Raw genomic sequence first — 15,696 nt, forward strand, 5'->3', positions numbered from 1 at the left:
AATCACTGATTGAATTGTAATCTACCAAGCACTGAAGATCACCTGATTCTACATCATTTTCCACAGAAGAAAACTGAAAGTGACGCTGAACAGCACCAAGTAGGCAACAGTCAGTGTTAGAAGCTGGTATCTAAATACCTAGTTCAGTTTTTTTTCTTCATTATGCTGCTCTGCCTAATTCCTCCCAAAGATATTTTAAAGAGGCAATTATCTAGAAATACAATCTTAATCTTAAAAAATACATCACAACAATGACAATGGCAGGCACTGTGTAGTCAGTGCTTGGCGCCATGGAGCCATGATGGATCCCTTTAACTCTAAACATTTTCTGTGAAAAGTTTTTCAGTGTCTAATCCAAATACAGTTTGAGTCTTGGTCACATCAGTAAGTTTTAGCTACCATTTGTATACTTGTGGCCCTCAAATCTACCTCTGTAAAGTCTAGAGAGTTCTTGCCACATACTCAAATCTATATTGTAAATTTCTTCCTGGGTATTTCTGCAAGATCAGTATTTCCAAAGCTGAGCTCATCATTTTTCCTCCAAAATCTATTGCCGACCTTGCATGACCCCCTGCTCTTAAAAATGGTACTATCATGCTAAATAAAGATTATATAACCATAATGAATTGTCATAGATGCAAAATCCAAGTCATACTTAACCTTTCTCTCCCGTCTTCACCAAGAGCTACCAATCCTACCTATTAAAATGTTCTTTCTTTTTAGGGAAAGGAGGGGAAAGGGAAGTAAAAAAGAATTAAGATATCTTATGTACATGTACCAACCTCCCACAATGACTATAATCATTATGCACTGCAAATATATACGAATAAAAATATAAGAAAAAAATTTTAAAACTATTCTGTTTAGTCCCATCACCCCAAAGCAATGTGTGTTAAGACAGCCTGTAACTTTATGCATGAGCTTTTGTATCTTGTCTATTAAGTATCCCAACATCCTTCAATGTTAACCCAACATCCTCCTTAAAACTTACTTTATTTATATTACTCTGCTCTGTAAATGACTTCCTTCAATTTATAAAATAAAATTTCTTTTAACAAGCACATGTGTCCCTTAAAGATCTGTCTCTTTGCAGATGGGAGGAGGAATACTGGGGATTGAAGTCAGGGCCTAGAGCACACTAGGCAAGTGCTACTACCGCTGAGTTACATCCTGACCTGGACTGCCTGTTTTCAAACACCATCACCTGATGCCACTTAACCACCAACCTCCCTCTCACCATTGCCTTTAATGAACTACTTGTCATTTCTGAAATGCGATATGCTCTCTTAGATGTCTCTGCACAAATTATTTCCTCAGCATAGTAGACTGTTTCCCATTTTTGCCCTCTTCTTGAAATCATTCAACCATCACTTCCTGTATGAAGTTCTCTAAAGATCTCCCTTAGCACCTTGTGCCCACTTCTTTCATAGAAAGTAAATTAAATGGTGTATTTTCTCCTATAACTTGAATTTGACTTCTACAACAAAAACATTTGAACTATTTCTGTATGACTACACATTCTTTTAACTAACTGCTAATAAAATAAGTTCGGAACTCAGTGAACTAAACTACAATAATGCATTATTATTGGTTGAATCACAGTTTTTAAAAAGAAGCACCCCATTTTCGGAGATGAATTAGGAAGTGTTCCCTCCCTGGGTAGGTGCGTGCAGTCTGTCAAAACACAGCCCCCACTCCTCTCTTAGCCATCTATGGCTGTACAATATGCAAATTGAACAACCATGTGACAGTATGCCTACAGTTACCTATCTGTGTCCACATCTGTCTTTCACATCTAGATTGCAAGCTCTGTCTTTAGCATGCCAGAGTGTCTGATACATAATTCTCAAGGAATATTTATTGACTAATTTGACAGCAGCATTTTTAAAACCATACCATGTAGTCTTAATACTAGCAATTACATGCTAGTAAAAGAAATCAGAGCCAGCCATGGTAGCACACACCTGTAATCCCAGCACTCAAGAGGCTGAGGCAGGAGGATCACCACGACTTCAAGGCCAGTCTGGGCTACATAGTTCAATTGTGAGACCCTGTCTCAAAAAAGCCAAAAGAAATTAGATAATAAGATGTACCAGTACTTAAATTCTATTTTTCTCTCACTTAAAACAAGTCTGGAAGTGATCAGTGCAGGGATGACACCTCTATGGCCAATAGGGACCCAGTTCCTTCTCTGGCTTGCTTTTTCTTTTTCTCTTTCTTTCTTTCTTTCTTTCTTTCTAGTACTAGAATTGAAGTTAGGATTTTTTACTGAGCTACATCCTCACCCCATTTTATTTTTTGATTTTGGACAGGGTCTCACTATGTTGTGCAAGTGGAACCCAAATTTGCAATCTTCAGCCTCCCAAGTGCTGGGATTACAGGCATGCACCACTGCACTCATCTGGCTTTGTTGAATTTAGAGCATGATTTGCTTTCCCATTGCATAGTCCAACATGGCTGTCCAGGCTACCTCACATGGCTTTGTAGTTTGTTGACCGCAAAAGCACATGATCAAGAAGTAAGTAGGGTCTGTATACTCTGAGGAACTGTATGTACCCAGAGGAGGAACTTTTCCTGACACAGATGCAAGAATGGATTCTTCTCTCTATTCTGTTCAAAGGCACCAAGTACATTTCTAAAGATATTATGGCCATAATATCTGGCTATCCAGTCCATTTTCCTAGCAAGGCAAAAGATACCCCCATCCCTGAATATTTTCCTGGAAGACCTAGCCCCCCAAGATATTTGCTTAGCTTTCTCTGGCCAAAAACTTAATGAGAGGTGTAAGTAGCTAAAAAGGAAGCTAGAAAACAGTGTTTCAATTAAACACACTATCACCATAAATAAACTACTGGGCAGAGTGAGTATACATGCAGCATAGGTACAATTGATCGACACTGAATGGTTGGTAAGTCAAAAAAAAATAGGGCTATTGAATTTCATAACCAAAAGTTTTAACTCTACCAAAGCAAACATGTAACTATGTTTATCTGAATTAAAGCAAGATGCTCTGAACAAAACTTTCTAGTCTGTTTTTAAAAGCCTCTAGCTAATTTTTCTCTTTTTCCCTTTGTCTCTTTGTCTCTCTGAAAGATGAGAATTTGGTTTTGGTGTCCAAAGAACATCTATATTTAAATTATAACTTGTCGAGTATAAGGATTTCCTTACTCTGCAAGTTTAAAAACAAAGTTTCCTTTTAGGAAGAAGTTCCTTCTCTTCTCTCAGGTACCATTGAAAGTTTAGGATTGTGTATTTTATGTTCAGACCCATGTTTCTAAGCTAGTGATAAGCAGTAAAGGCTTCACTGTCTTTCAGTCCAGGATCTTTATAACCTAGACTCAAAGTTTCCCAAAGTTAGCACATTTCTCCTTCATTCATCCTAGAATCTACTCAGACTTGTTCCCTACAAATGCCCTGACTTTCCCACTCTGTTCCTTTGTTCACATTGTTCTTGGCTTCCCCTCATTAACCTCCCGTTCCACATGATCAAATAGGCACATCTGTCCAGTACCTGCTCCATTGCACGCTCGTGCCACCTTACTATGTGCCTCCCAACCAGGCTATCTTCTTCCCTTTGGGGACACCCACAGCACTGTCAGGGAAGCCACTCTGACATGCAGACTTGGTGCAGTAGAAATCCCATGGTTTTTGGTGTAAGACAAATCTAAATACAAATTCTAGCTCTGCCATGTATGTGATCCTGGGAAAAGTTAGTTCATCTGAAAAGTAAGTATATCTACTTGCTGGACTGGCATAAAAACCAAGAAAATAGTAAATGTTAAGCTGACAATAGTAGGCACTCAATATTTCTTGACTAAATAAATACACTTTAGATGTGCTTGTGCTGAGTTATATTAAATATTGTAAATTTTTAAAAGATGTCTTCAGGGAGTATTTCCTGTGCTTTCTTTCATAAGATATTATCAGAAGTAAAAGAAATTATGAAAATAAAATATTTTGGCAATTAGAAAACATAACTACAAGTAGAATATACTTAAAGCACATGTATTAAACATGTCACACAAATATTTTTTCAAGTCATACAAATAATTTCCAGGTGACCATAATCTGAAAAATGACAGAAATACGCAGCTCTATGAACATATGCACTGGGTTAGAATCCAGGAGTGATGTGTTCCACTTCTTATTTTGCCATTAAATACTTTTGCCACCTTTGGCAATTCACCAGGATTTTCACTTCTCAGCTTTCTCTTCTATCAAAAGAGAAAGACAATATTGAATACACTAAACCAATTTGAAGGTTATCGTAAACAAATGAAAATATTATGAGAAAGAATAAATAACAAAAATGCTACCTATTATTATAAGTGTTATGTTTGTTTCTTATAATAACAGACTAGAGGGCTGGGGTGTGGCTCAGTGGTAGACCATTTACCTGGCACACTGAAAAAAAGCATGTCTCTTGGCTCTTTTCTTGCAATGATTTTGTTCATTGTCTGCTTATTTTATGATAGCACACTACCCCAGAACAAACCTACCTTCCTAACTTCCTCTTTTCTTTTTGTATTAGCACAGAATTTACAACTGTCTGATTGATGAAGTTATTTTCACCTGTTTGATGGACAGACATTTATATACTAATGCATGGGCTGATCCACATAGCTGCCTTAGTACAAATCCCAAACTTCACTGTGTTGTCAGGCTCAAGCACTGCAGAAGGATGTGCTCTTCTGCCTTTTTTGTTCTTGTTTTTCAGGGTTACCTGCAGTTCTGGGCAGCAAGCCTGATCTAGAGCCTGAAATCACAAACAGATTATATGGCAGACTTCATACTGATACGTGACTCTTTTAATAAAATTATAGCCAGTTGCTATCAGAATGATTTTTTCAGATGAAAATTTTCCATTATATTCCATATTTCCAAGAGAATGTAGATGTTCAATCTGTGGGTTTATTTTGTTTTTATTGTACTGTGTATTTTTAATTAGAATAGTAGTACATTCAACACAGAAGTGGAAATAGTGCATAAAGAAACAAAGGTGAAAAGATGTTGAATGTGTTATTAAATTTTGCTTCTTGAAATGCCATTCTGAAAGTTTGCACTGTACCACAATTTTCTTAAAGTGTTGTGAGAAATGGATCTTTCATGTCCTCTAAATTTTCTACTTGAAGCATTTTTTGTATTTCTTTCAAAAACCAAGTACATTTTGGGGAGACACTTAGTATTTTCCTCTAAAATATTGACCATAACATACTGAAGTGAGCACTGAGCTAGCTACACCACTGGGCTAGGGCCAAGAGAAGAATCTTTTTCATCCACCATTTCTTAGAGGAAGGAGAGGCACTAAATCCTTTTGTCTCTGTGTCTTTAGGACAAAAGGAGAAGAATTTACTCTTTACAACTTGTGAAAGACTCCCAGAAATACTGGATTCATAGGAGACTAGAAGAACATGAGTGGCATGGGGCACAAGCATTTTACAAATATTCACTCGTCAGCCAAACCGGGCTTTTGTTAGATTCCCTTATGAGTATATACAGCCTGGTAAGTCAGCAAGGAAATGTCACTGACAGTCATGTGTATTCTTTTGTTGTTGTTAATAGTCCTTTATTAATGAATTTGCATTGTAGAAAATTAGAAAATGTTTTAAAATAGAAAATTAGAAAACACTGACAAGGAAAATAAAAACAGGCCTGGTGCAGTGGCACAGACCTATAGTCCCAGCAACTCAGGGGGCTGAAGTAGAAAAATTTCTTGAGCCCAGGAGGTCGAGACCAACCTAGGCAACATAGGGTGACCCCACGTTAAAAATTAATTAATTAATATTTCTCCTATGCTCAACACTTCAATGGCATATATATATATATATATATTTGGCTGTTTATTGTTTAATGAAGTTAATTCATACTATGTCTGCTGTTTTGTAACCTAGAACTTTTTGTTTTAATATACAGTATCTACACACACACAAAAAATATCCTTTAGGCTGGAGATTTAGCTCAGTGGTTCTGCCACCTGCCTTGCAAGCGCAAGGTCCCAAGTTCGATCCCCAGTACCAAAAAATATATCTATATCTATATCTATATAGATATAGATATAGATATAGATATAGATATTCCTTAGAGCTGCTTTGTCAAACCAGTCTTCAATCCAGGATTACACACTGCACTCAGTTAACACAGCTCTCAAGTCTCTCTTCTTCTAATACTGTTGTTTATTTGTTTGCTTTATGAACCTGATTTGTTGAGGGAACCAGAAAAACCGTTCTGGAGAATGTCATACTTTCTGGTTTGTCTAATTACTTAGACAAACATGTTATATTTGGTTTGTTCCACTGTCCTCTGTGCTTTTTAAAAATCTCAGTGTTAGAGGTAAAGTTTTAATGGGTTCAAATTCAATATTTTTGCGAGAATACATAATAGGCACACACTGTACTTCATGTTCCATCCCAGTAGAAGATATATAATATCTAGGTGACAGAAATAAATGTATCTGAATCCTAGATTAGGGCATGATGGTTTTTCTCCCAGAAATCAGCCTCAATGACTTGTGCATGGAAGGATTTAATAGTTTGGTAAAATATAGAATTAAATATTACTTTTGCCCTGAAAGGCTTTATACACTATGAAAGAAGCATTGGGCTGGGGATGCAGCTCAGAGGTAGAGCATGTGCTTAGAGTGTACAAGGCCCTGGGTTCAGCCTCTGGCACAAAGAAGGAGAAGCCTCCCAAGTCTAGTTTTAGAATCTACCATCTGACTATTTGGTTTTGTTTGTATTTTGATGGTAGATTTACCTTCATGATTAAGTTTTCCTAAGTATGTTCTTAAAATTAGTTTCCATATACCACTTGATATACGAAACTGTGGCCCAGAAGCACACTGTATGACATGGCAAATAATCTAGATATTAAAATTTTACAAAAGATATCCTACCCATTAAATAATTTACATTTTGAAATCTGAGACATGTAATCTGGAATAACTCCATAAATGTCAAGCATTAAATTTTTTATTGTTTGGTTTGTCTTAAACTAATGCCAAATGCTAATACACCTACACAAAACAAACACTGGTGAACTCCTACCAGCTGACTTTTAAAATAATAGTTAAATGGTTATGCATGCTGTAATCTCAGCATTCTGGGAGGTTAACACAAGAAAAGGCAAGTTGGAGCACAGCCTGAGAAATCTGGCTATTTAGTGAGACCCTGTCTCACAATTGTAAAAAGAAAAAATTAAAAGGTCTGGGGATATATCTCATTGCAAAGACCCTGGGTTCAATCCTCAGTACAAAAGAAAAAAAAAAAAAAGGAATTATACTTTTTTCTACAATAAGGATAATCACATTATGTGTGTTCTTTCTAGAGTTACATTCTACTTCTTTCTTTAGCTTGTCTATATTGGTGACCTAATAACGAAAGAACAATATTTAATATTTCAAATCTTCTAATTTCTTCCTATTCATTTACCACATATAATAGTACGTTCTTTTTATATATTAAGCTGTTTTCTACAAACAACTTTCCAGCTTTTTTTTTTTTTTTTTTTTTTTTGGTACCAGGGATCAAACTCAGGTCCTTGCACTTGCAAGGCAGGCAGCGGAACCACTGAGTTAAATCCCCGGCCCAACAACTTTCAAATTTAACTATTTTTAACTGAATAAGACAATCTGTTATTTTTTCACAGATTTTATGAAATAGAGCAAATCTTTCAATGTAAAGATGGAGCCTTTGTTTCACTAGTTAGTTTTAAAATAACTTATGCTCATTACACATTTTATTTTGTGTTCTTTGCTTAGCATTTTCAGTTTCTTTTTGCCAACTTATAGGTAAAATTTAGGGTTCCACCACATGCTATGATTTAAGAGAATCTCTACCCAAACTATTTCCCCAATGCATGTTATAATGCCTAGAAATTTGCTGTGGGGTTAATTGTGGAACAATTATTTTCTGGAAACATGAGGCTGTTCCCCACTTCTTCTAAAACACTCTATATCATTTTAACTTAGTATGTTGCCACACCTCTGTGCAAAACACTGTATAATTTAGGCTGGCCTTGAACTTGTAACTTGCTTAAATAGCCCAGGCTGGCCTTCTTAGTCAGCTTCCCGTTGTTGGGACAAATTACATGACACCCACAACTTAGAGGAGGATCAGTTTATTTAGCTCAGGGTTTTCAAGGATTCAGTCCATGGTCAGCTCCAAGCTGCTCAGTTCCTAGAAGCAGAGCAGGGAGCAGTGCCAGAGAGGGAGGGCCCAGGGAAAATATATGGTACTCAAGTTCAGGACTCTAAGATCCATCAGAGACACCTAGGAATGAATGTGTTTTACTAATCCCCTAGGTGGTTTCCAAGCCAATCACATTGACAATTAACTTTAACCATCAACATTGGCCTTGAACTTGAGATCCTCCTGTCACAGCCTAAGTGCTTGGTTGTAGGCATGCACCAGCATATCTGGTTCATAATAGCTACATTTCCAGAAAATTTATATTAAAACCACAAAAAAGCCTCCTAATCTCTTTATAAGTAAAATAGAGTTGATCCTGTGTGAGATCATTATAAATAAAGTATTCCTATTTGTGTAGATGGACATATTTTTGTTTTTGTAGTGCTAGAAATGGAACTCAGGGTTTCAAGAATTTTAGGCAAGGGCTTTACAATTGACCTACACCCCCCGCCTTCAGATGGGCATTTGAAAATTACATAAGATGCATCCTGAACTCTATATTCTCACTTATTCCAAATATTACTTCCTTACTTCTCCTGCCCCATTACTGTGATGTCCAAAAACATTCCCTATCAGTTCTCAGAATGTTTCCAACCCTAAGTGGGGACATGGTGCTACTGTAGAAAATATTTTAAAGACTGCCTAACATTCCTTTGAATTCATAGGCACTACTAGAGTATCAACTGGTCACTAAATTCAAGGACAAAAATCTAACTTACAGAACTATCACAATAGCAACCACTTGGTAAGAGCTCACAATGCTTCTGAAATTTTATTTGCATCTGCCTATATAACATTTACAACCACAATATAAGGGAAGCATTATTATTTTCCCCCATTATTCAGATGAGAAACCTTAGGTTCAAAGAAGTGAAGTAACTTCTACAAGGTCACCAGGATCTAATAGCAGGTCTTAATGATTTTTAAATTCACGTGCTAAACTGTCACAGAGATAAGTGAGTAATCCTGGCTATTCAAGAGGCTAAAGAAAGGGGATCATAAGTTTGTGGCTAGCCTGGGCAAATCAGTGAAAACTTCTGCTAAATAAATAAATAACACTGTGGATGTAGCTCAGTGGCAGAGCACTTGCCTAGCATGCATGAAGCCTTGAATCTTATCTCCAGCATTGGAGGAGGGGGGATATCCCCCAGCTTAGCCAATACAACATATTGTCAAATATAGTTCTTATTACTTCTTAGAGTAGCCAGGCTCTTTGTGTTCATACTTTAATTTATTTTAACATTCTGATACAGCTTGCCTTTTTCCTCTTTTAGGAGGAACTTGCCTCTCCTTTTTTATCTTTGTGGAACAATTATTTTCTGGAAGCATATAAGACTGTTCCCCCACTTCTTCCTCCCCCTGCCTTTTAAAGTAGAGATCTGTGCTATATTGGATCTGCTGCCATTGGTTTTAATTAATTTCCCTACACTAAGGTTGTCTCTGAATGACTGACTTAATATAACTAATCCCATTCCATTTTTAAAGGAGCTTGAGAATTTTTAAGCTGAACCAACTTGTCTAAAGAGTGTACTGCTTTATATTCATTGCCTCCTTTTCCTCACTAGGTATACAGTTTTTTTTGTTTTTTATTTTGGTACCGGGGATTGAACTCGGGTCCTTGCACTTGCGAGGCAGGCGGTGGAACCATTGAACTAAATCCCTGGCCACTAGGTATACAGTTTTTGAGCTGCTGGCTGGTTGCTTTCACTCTCACTATTTTTACCTGAAAATATTATTTCTGTAGTTTTGAATGACTTCCTGCTCAGTGGAATCTTTTCCCCTTTCAATAACTAGAGTGGAAGTAATTTGAGGACAGAGCATGTATGCCACTTTGTTTCTTCTGTGATACACTGTAATGCTTGTACGGAGTAAATTCATAGTAACTATCTGTTGAGTGGTTTCCATGAAGCTGAGTTCAATCTAATTTAGCACAAATTATAAACTAAACATGAACAGATTTTGCCATAGTTTGGATCTGGACTGTCTCCCGACAGCCCATAGTATTAAAGGCTTCTCCCTGGAGAGGTACTATTGGGAGGATGGGGAAAGGGTAAGGCAAAGCCTAGTGGGAGGTCCTAAGGTCATGGAGGAGGAGCCTGTGCAGAAGTGGCTGGAGCTGAGATGTAACTCCATTGAGAGTGTGCTTACGTGCAGGAGGCCCTGGGTTCAATGCCTGGCACACGAACCCCACCCCCTCCCGGTCTCCCCAAACAAACAACAAAGGAGATTGTAAAGCCCTGGTCTTTTCCTCTTTCTCTTTCACTTCCTGTCGGTGAGGTGTTTTTGCTCTGCTAGTGTTCCTGCATGAAGCATTGCCATAGGCCTAAAGCAACGGGGACAACTGATCATGGGCTGAAACCTCTAAAACTATGAGGGAAGACAAACACTTTCTACTTATAAATTGATTATCTCAATTATTTGTGATAGTAATGGAAAGATAATAAACACAGACTTTGTCACTTAGATTTTTTTGTGGGGTTTTTTTTCCACACCTGTAAAATGAGGATAATACTCCTCATTTATGGGGTTGTTGTAGAGATTCAGTGGGTTGATATTTGTGGGTGTTGCACATAGGAGACATTTAAAAGGAATAGCTTCTCTTCCTCAATCCACACATAACCTCTTCCCTTCAGGAGTGCTGCTGTGCTTTCAATATGGCTTGCCCTCCCCCTCCCCTGAACTCACGCAGGAGTTTAATGCACCATATGTTCATGTTAATGTTATTAAGAGAGTAGAAATTTGATCTGACTGATATTTGGGGGGGGTGCTTTGGGAAGCTATTAGATTAGGCAATTAGGGTGGGGCCCCACAAATGAATCCTGCTGGCTTTATGAGAGAGAGAGAGACAGCAGTATGATGCATCGAAGGGGAACACCTGCCAGAGCCAACAGAATGTAATTTGAACTTTGAGCTTTCAAAATTGTAAGCTTGGTAAACCTCTTGTCTTTATAAAGATTGCCCACTTTAGGTATATAGTTACAATAATGAAGAGCTGACCAATACAAGTACTTTGAAACAAAGTGTCAATTTTGAACCTATGTACATACGATTTTTGTCTTTCTTAATTATATGTACATGGAATTTGGTGGGCTATCTGGACATAAAGAACAATTTTTAGACTTATATAATTATTATTTTGAAATATATACACAGTCCATTTCTCTAATTAGGAGGAAATTAGAAAATTGTGCTTTTATGGTAAGGAACTAGCTTTCCCATATATACTATTACTGTATGTGTATGTCTCTTGGAGGAATGTTCAGTGTATTGTGTTGTGATGCAGCTACCCTCCAGCCCATGAGCATAAAGCCACAGACCTGCACATAGAGTCTCCTGTAGAGGACTAGGACTGTCTGGTTGATGCTTGCCAAATAGTGAAACCAGTCTGCACACAGGACGTTTTACTAAGTAGGTGAAGCCAAAATTGATATGGCATGAGAGTCGATTGCCAAAGGTTAAGGAGTCAGCATGTTTGGAAATGTATTCTTAGGTAATTGCTGCTAAAGATGAGTCTCCTCTCCTGATGTATCATATAATAGTAAGCAGAGAGTCAAAAATGAAGGACACAGATAATATTGTTTTCAATTGTCTTCTTCCCCACTCCCAGTGTAGTACATGAGCTTTAGAGAGTTGTATAATTTAAATCAAATTATGCAAATTTATACTGTTATTTAGGTGTATTACTCTTTCTTTCTCTCTTTCTCTCTCTCCCTCCCTTTCTTTCTTTCCCTCCCTTCCTCTCTTTTCTTTCTTTCTTTCTTTCCTTCCTTCCTTCTCTCTCTCTCTTTCTTTCTTTCTTTCTTTCTTTCTTTCTTTCTTTCTTTCTTTTCTTCTTTCTTTCCCTCCTCCTTCTCCTTCTGAGTTAACATAATACTATGTTGCCTAAGTTGGCCTCTAACTTCTGATCTCAAGAAGTCCTCCCACTTCAGCATCCTGAGTAACTTGGATTGTAGGCACACACCACTCTAATTTTTTGTTTTTGTTTTATTTTTTTAATTATGGGGATAAAACCCAGGCAAATGCTTTACCACTAAGTTATACCCCTAGCTTCCTCTCCAATTTGAGGGGGCGGGGTTACTGAAGATAGAGCACGAGAGAACTCTACCATGAGCTACCTCCCCAGCCCTTTTAATTTTTTATTTTGAGACAGAGTCTTGCACAGTTGTTCATTTCAGGCTGGCTTTGAACTTGCAATCCTCTTGTCTCAGCCTCCTGAGTAGATGATGTTAAGCATGTACCAGTGTGCCCAGCTTTTCCTTAGTCTTTTATAAACTACAGTGTTTTAGTTTTTACTAAGCTAAACCAGATGGTCCTTTGTCCATGCTTGGTCCAGAATGCCAACAGGAGGAACTGCAACTCCTCACTCCCAGTATATTTATCTCTGTAACAATCCATTTAAAGGCCCCAAAGGCAAAGGAAATCCAGGAGAAACAGACAGGACTGTGTGATCCAACTGTCTCCTGATCATCTGGAAATTCTCCTTCTAATGCTAAACTTGGAAGATTTTTGTAAGAAAAACAGAAACCTAATACATATGATTCATTGCTCTATCATTAGAGACTTTTTAGCACATGGTACTCCCTAAAAATTTGTAGAATGGATAAATTAGCCAGTATATGTTTATTAAACTTTGTCTTTCTGTGTCCGTTTCATTGTATTTCATAGCCAGCATGAGATATTATAGAAAATTATAGTAAATGTTTAAATTTTTAAAAATTTATTACAGTAAATAACATATTGCCATTAATTCCCCTCAAAACACTCCCCCTTGCTCAAAACACACTTATCTCATCATCCTTGCCACTTTGTAAAGCAATTCTGGAACTTCTCTTTCACGAGTGTCTTAAATTGCATTGTTGTGGCTGCTTCACTATCCTGAAAGGATTGAAAATGCTTACCTTTCGTGGTCATTTTGACTTTGGGGAAGAGCCAGAAGTTGCATGGTAACATTCATCATATATTTTGATCACAGCTTGTGTAAGCTACAGTACAAGTAAGTTTATTCATTTTTGACTCAACACCCACTGTGCACCTTCTATGACACAGAAACAGCTTAGCAGCTCTGGGGGAGGCAAGAATGGATAAGATATGGTACCTTGCTTTAGGAGCTAAAAATCTAATGGCAGAGAGACATGGAAATAAATAACTCTCTTTAAAATGTAACCTCAGGGATGTCTGCAGTTCCTTAGCTCATTACTGTTCTCTCTTTTTGTGAGCATTTTTCAATTTCACTCTCCCTGAAGAACACTTGTGCTTTTGTATCTCATCTCCTCTGCCTGAGTCACTCCCTCGACACCATCCTTATATTCCTTCATATCAGCCATTCTTATTACTCTAATAGCTCTTTCCTCTCTCTTTTAAATAAGCTTTGAGTACATCCTTCTTGACTGGAGAAAAGTCTTCCCTGGAGGCTTTTCTTTGATTTTCTTTCAAGTTCAGTTTCTTTTCATTTTCTTTCAAGATTTTTCTGTATTTCAAGTTGGCTGTTCTTAACTGTTGGTAGAATCATCCTTTCTAGAGTTTTCCCAGAAGATATTTATCTGTTGTGGGGTTTTTTATTTGTTTGTTGTTTGTTTTTGGTGGGGTGGAGATGTTGAACCCAGAGCTTTGCATTGGCTAAGCATGAGCTATACTACTGAGGAGCTGTATCCCTAGTCCCTTCAGAAGATATTTAGTAAATAAATGCTTTACAAGTAGAGTGGAAAGTCTGTGCCTAATGTGATGGGCTCTCCCCTCACCTTTAACACATAATATATTAAGAACCAGTTAAAATTCTTAAGAATGAACATATCCATACTGATTTATAGACAATATGTATTTTCTCATTAAAATCAGATGAGCCTGGTGGTGCATGCCTGTAATCCCAGCACTTGGGAGGGAAGCTAAGATAGGAAGAACCCTGCAAGTTCAAGCCCATCCTGGGCTCCATAGTGAGTTTAAGGCCAGTATGAACTACATACTAAGATGCTGTCTCAAAAAAAACCCCAAAAAACAGAACAACAACAACATCAACAACAAAACAGATGAGGCAATAAGTACAGTTAACTAGAATCTGAATTGTATAGCTAGGGTCCAGTAAAATAAATTAAGGCAAAAATCATAATGCCATTTAAAGGTCTCTAGTTTTGATGGAAAAAAGAATAAATGAGAAAAAAATAATGAATATTATTTTGCATGTTAGCAAATATTTAAATTTTAGTTCTGTGTATAGTATGTATAGTTTATGAACTTTTTAATGTACAATCAGCTCATTTGATCTTCACAGTTGAACTTTGAAGAAATGGAAGTTTTACCATAACTAAGAGAGGAGCTCAGTAGTACAACAAGGTTTAGCAAGCACGAGGCCTAGATTCAATCCCTAGCACCAAACTGAAAAAAGAAAATGTTGAGAGGTCAAATGAGGTCTCAACCTAGTCAAATCTCCTTGTATTTGGCAGATCTAGATTTCAAATCGAGATATTATTGCCTTTATGATATGAGCCTTCTGCTTCTTTGTGCTATACAAGAATGAATTATTTCAGGCTGGGCATTGTGGCATGTGCTTCTAAGCCCAGAACTTGGGATGCTGAGGCAGGAGAATCACTGCAAGTCCAATGCCAGCCTGTGCTACACAGTGAGTTCACTGCCACCTTGAACTACACAGTGAGAACCTGCCTCAAAAAAAATTAAAAATAAATAAAAGAATGAGTTATTTCAAGTACATTATTTCATCAAGCCATTTACATTTGCCTTTAAATATACTTCTACTTATTTGAAATCTCTGAACCACAATTCCTATTGTAGAATTACTTTTCATTAAACTTTTGTATAGAAAATTAATATGGCTGTGAAGCAGGACTGAACTTTTCACCATAGAGAATCCAAATCTTAGCAACTAATAATGCAGACAGTACTGCTTGAAGAAGAGCTGGAAACTTCAAGAAATGACCTCTAGCTGGGTATGGTGGCGCATGACTGTCATCCCAGCTCTCAGGAGGCTGAAGCAAGAGGATCTCCAGGAGTTCGAGGCTAGCCTGAATTACATAGTGACACCCTGTCTCAAAAAAACAAAACCAAATCAAACTAAAACAAACCAAAAAAAAAATGACCTCTAGATCCAAACAATTGTCTTGGATCCAAAGAGAGCCTTTAATGAGCTCTATTTCAAACATTACCTTAGTGAGCATTTACCATATTGTCTATGCCAATGACATAACACCAAATATCAACATATTGGAGAGTTAAGGGGCTATTACATTATGAAGTGAAGGTAATGATGATCTGGCTCTTCAAATGAAGTTTTGTATTTTGTGGAATATATGGAGGAACAATACAAAGCAGCTTAACAAATTTTTTTCTTTCTTTTTCTTCTCCTTCTCCTCTTCCTTTTAATTTTTCTTTCTTTCTTTTTCTTTTCTTTTTTTTTTTCCAGTTCTGAAGAATCAAACCCAGGGTCTTATTCTGCTGGGCAAATAGATGCTTTATCACTGAGCTATATCCTCAGCCCCTCCAAATTTCTTGAAATCAAAAA

This window comes from Heterocephalus glaber, unplaced genomic scaffold (assembly GCF_053883595.1).
Source record: "Heterocephalus glaber isolate CG9 unplaced genomic scaffold, H.glaber_assembly_v1.0 deba00001454, whole genome shotgun sequence".
NCBI lineage: Eukaryota > Metazoa > Chordata > Mammalia > Rodentia > Bathyergidae > Heterocephalus > Heterocephalus glaber.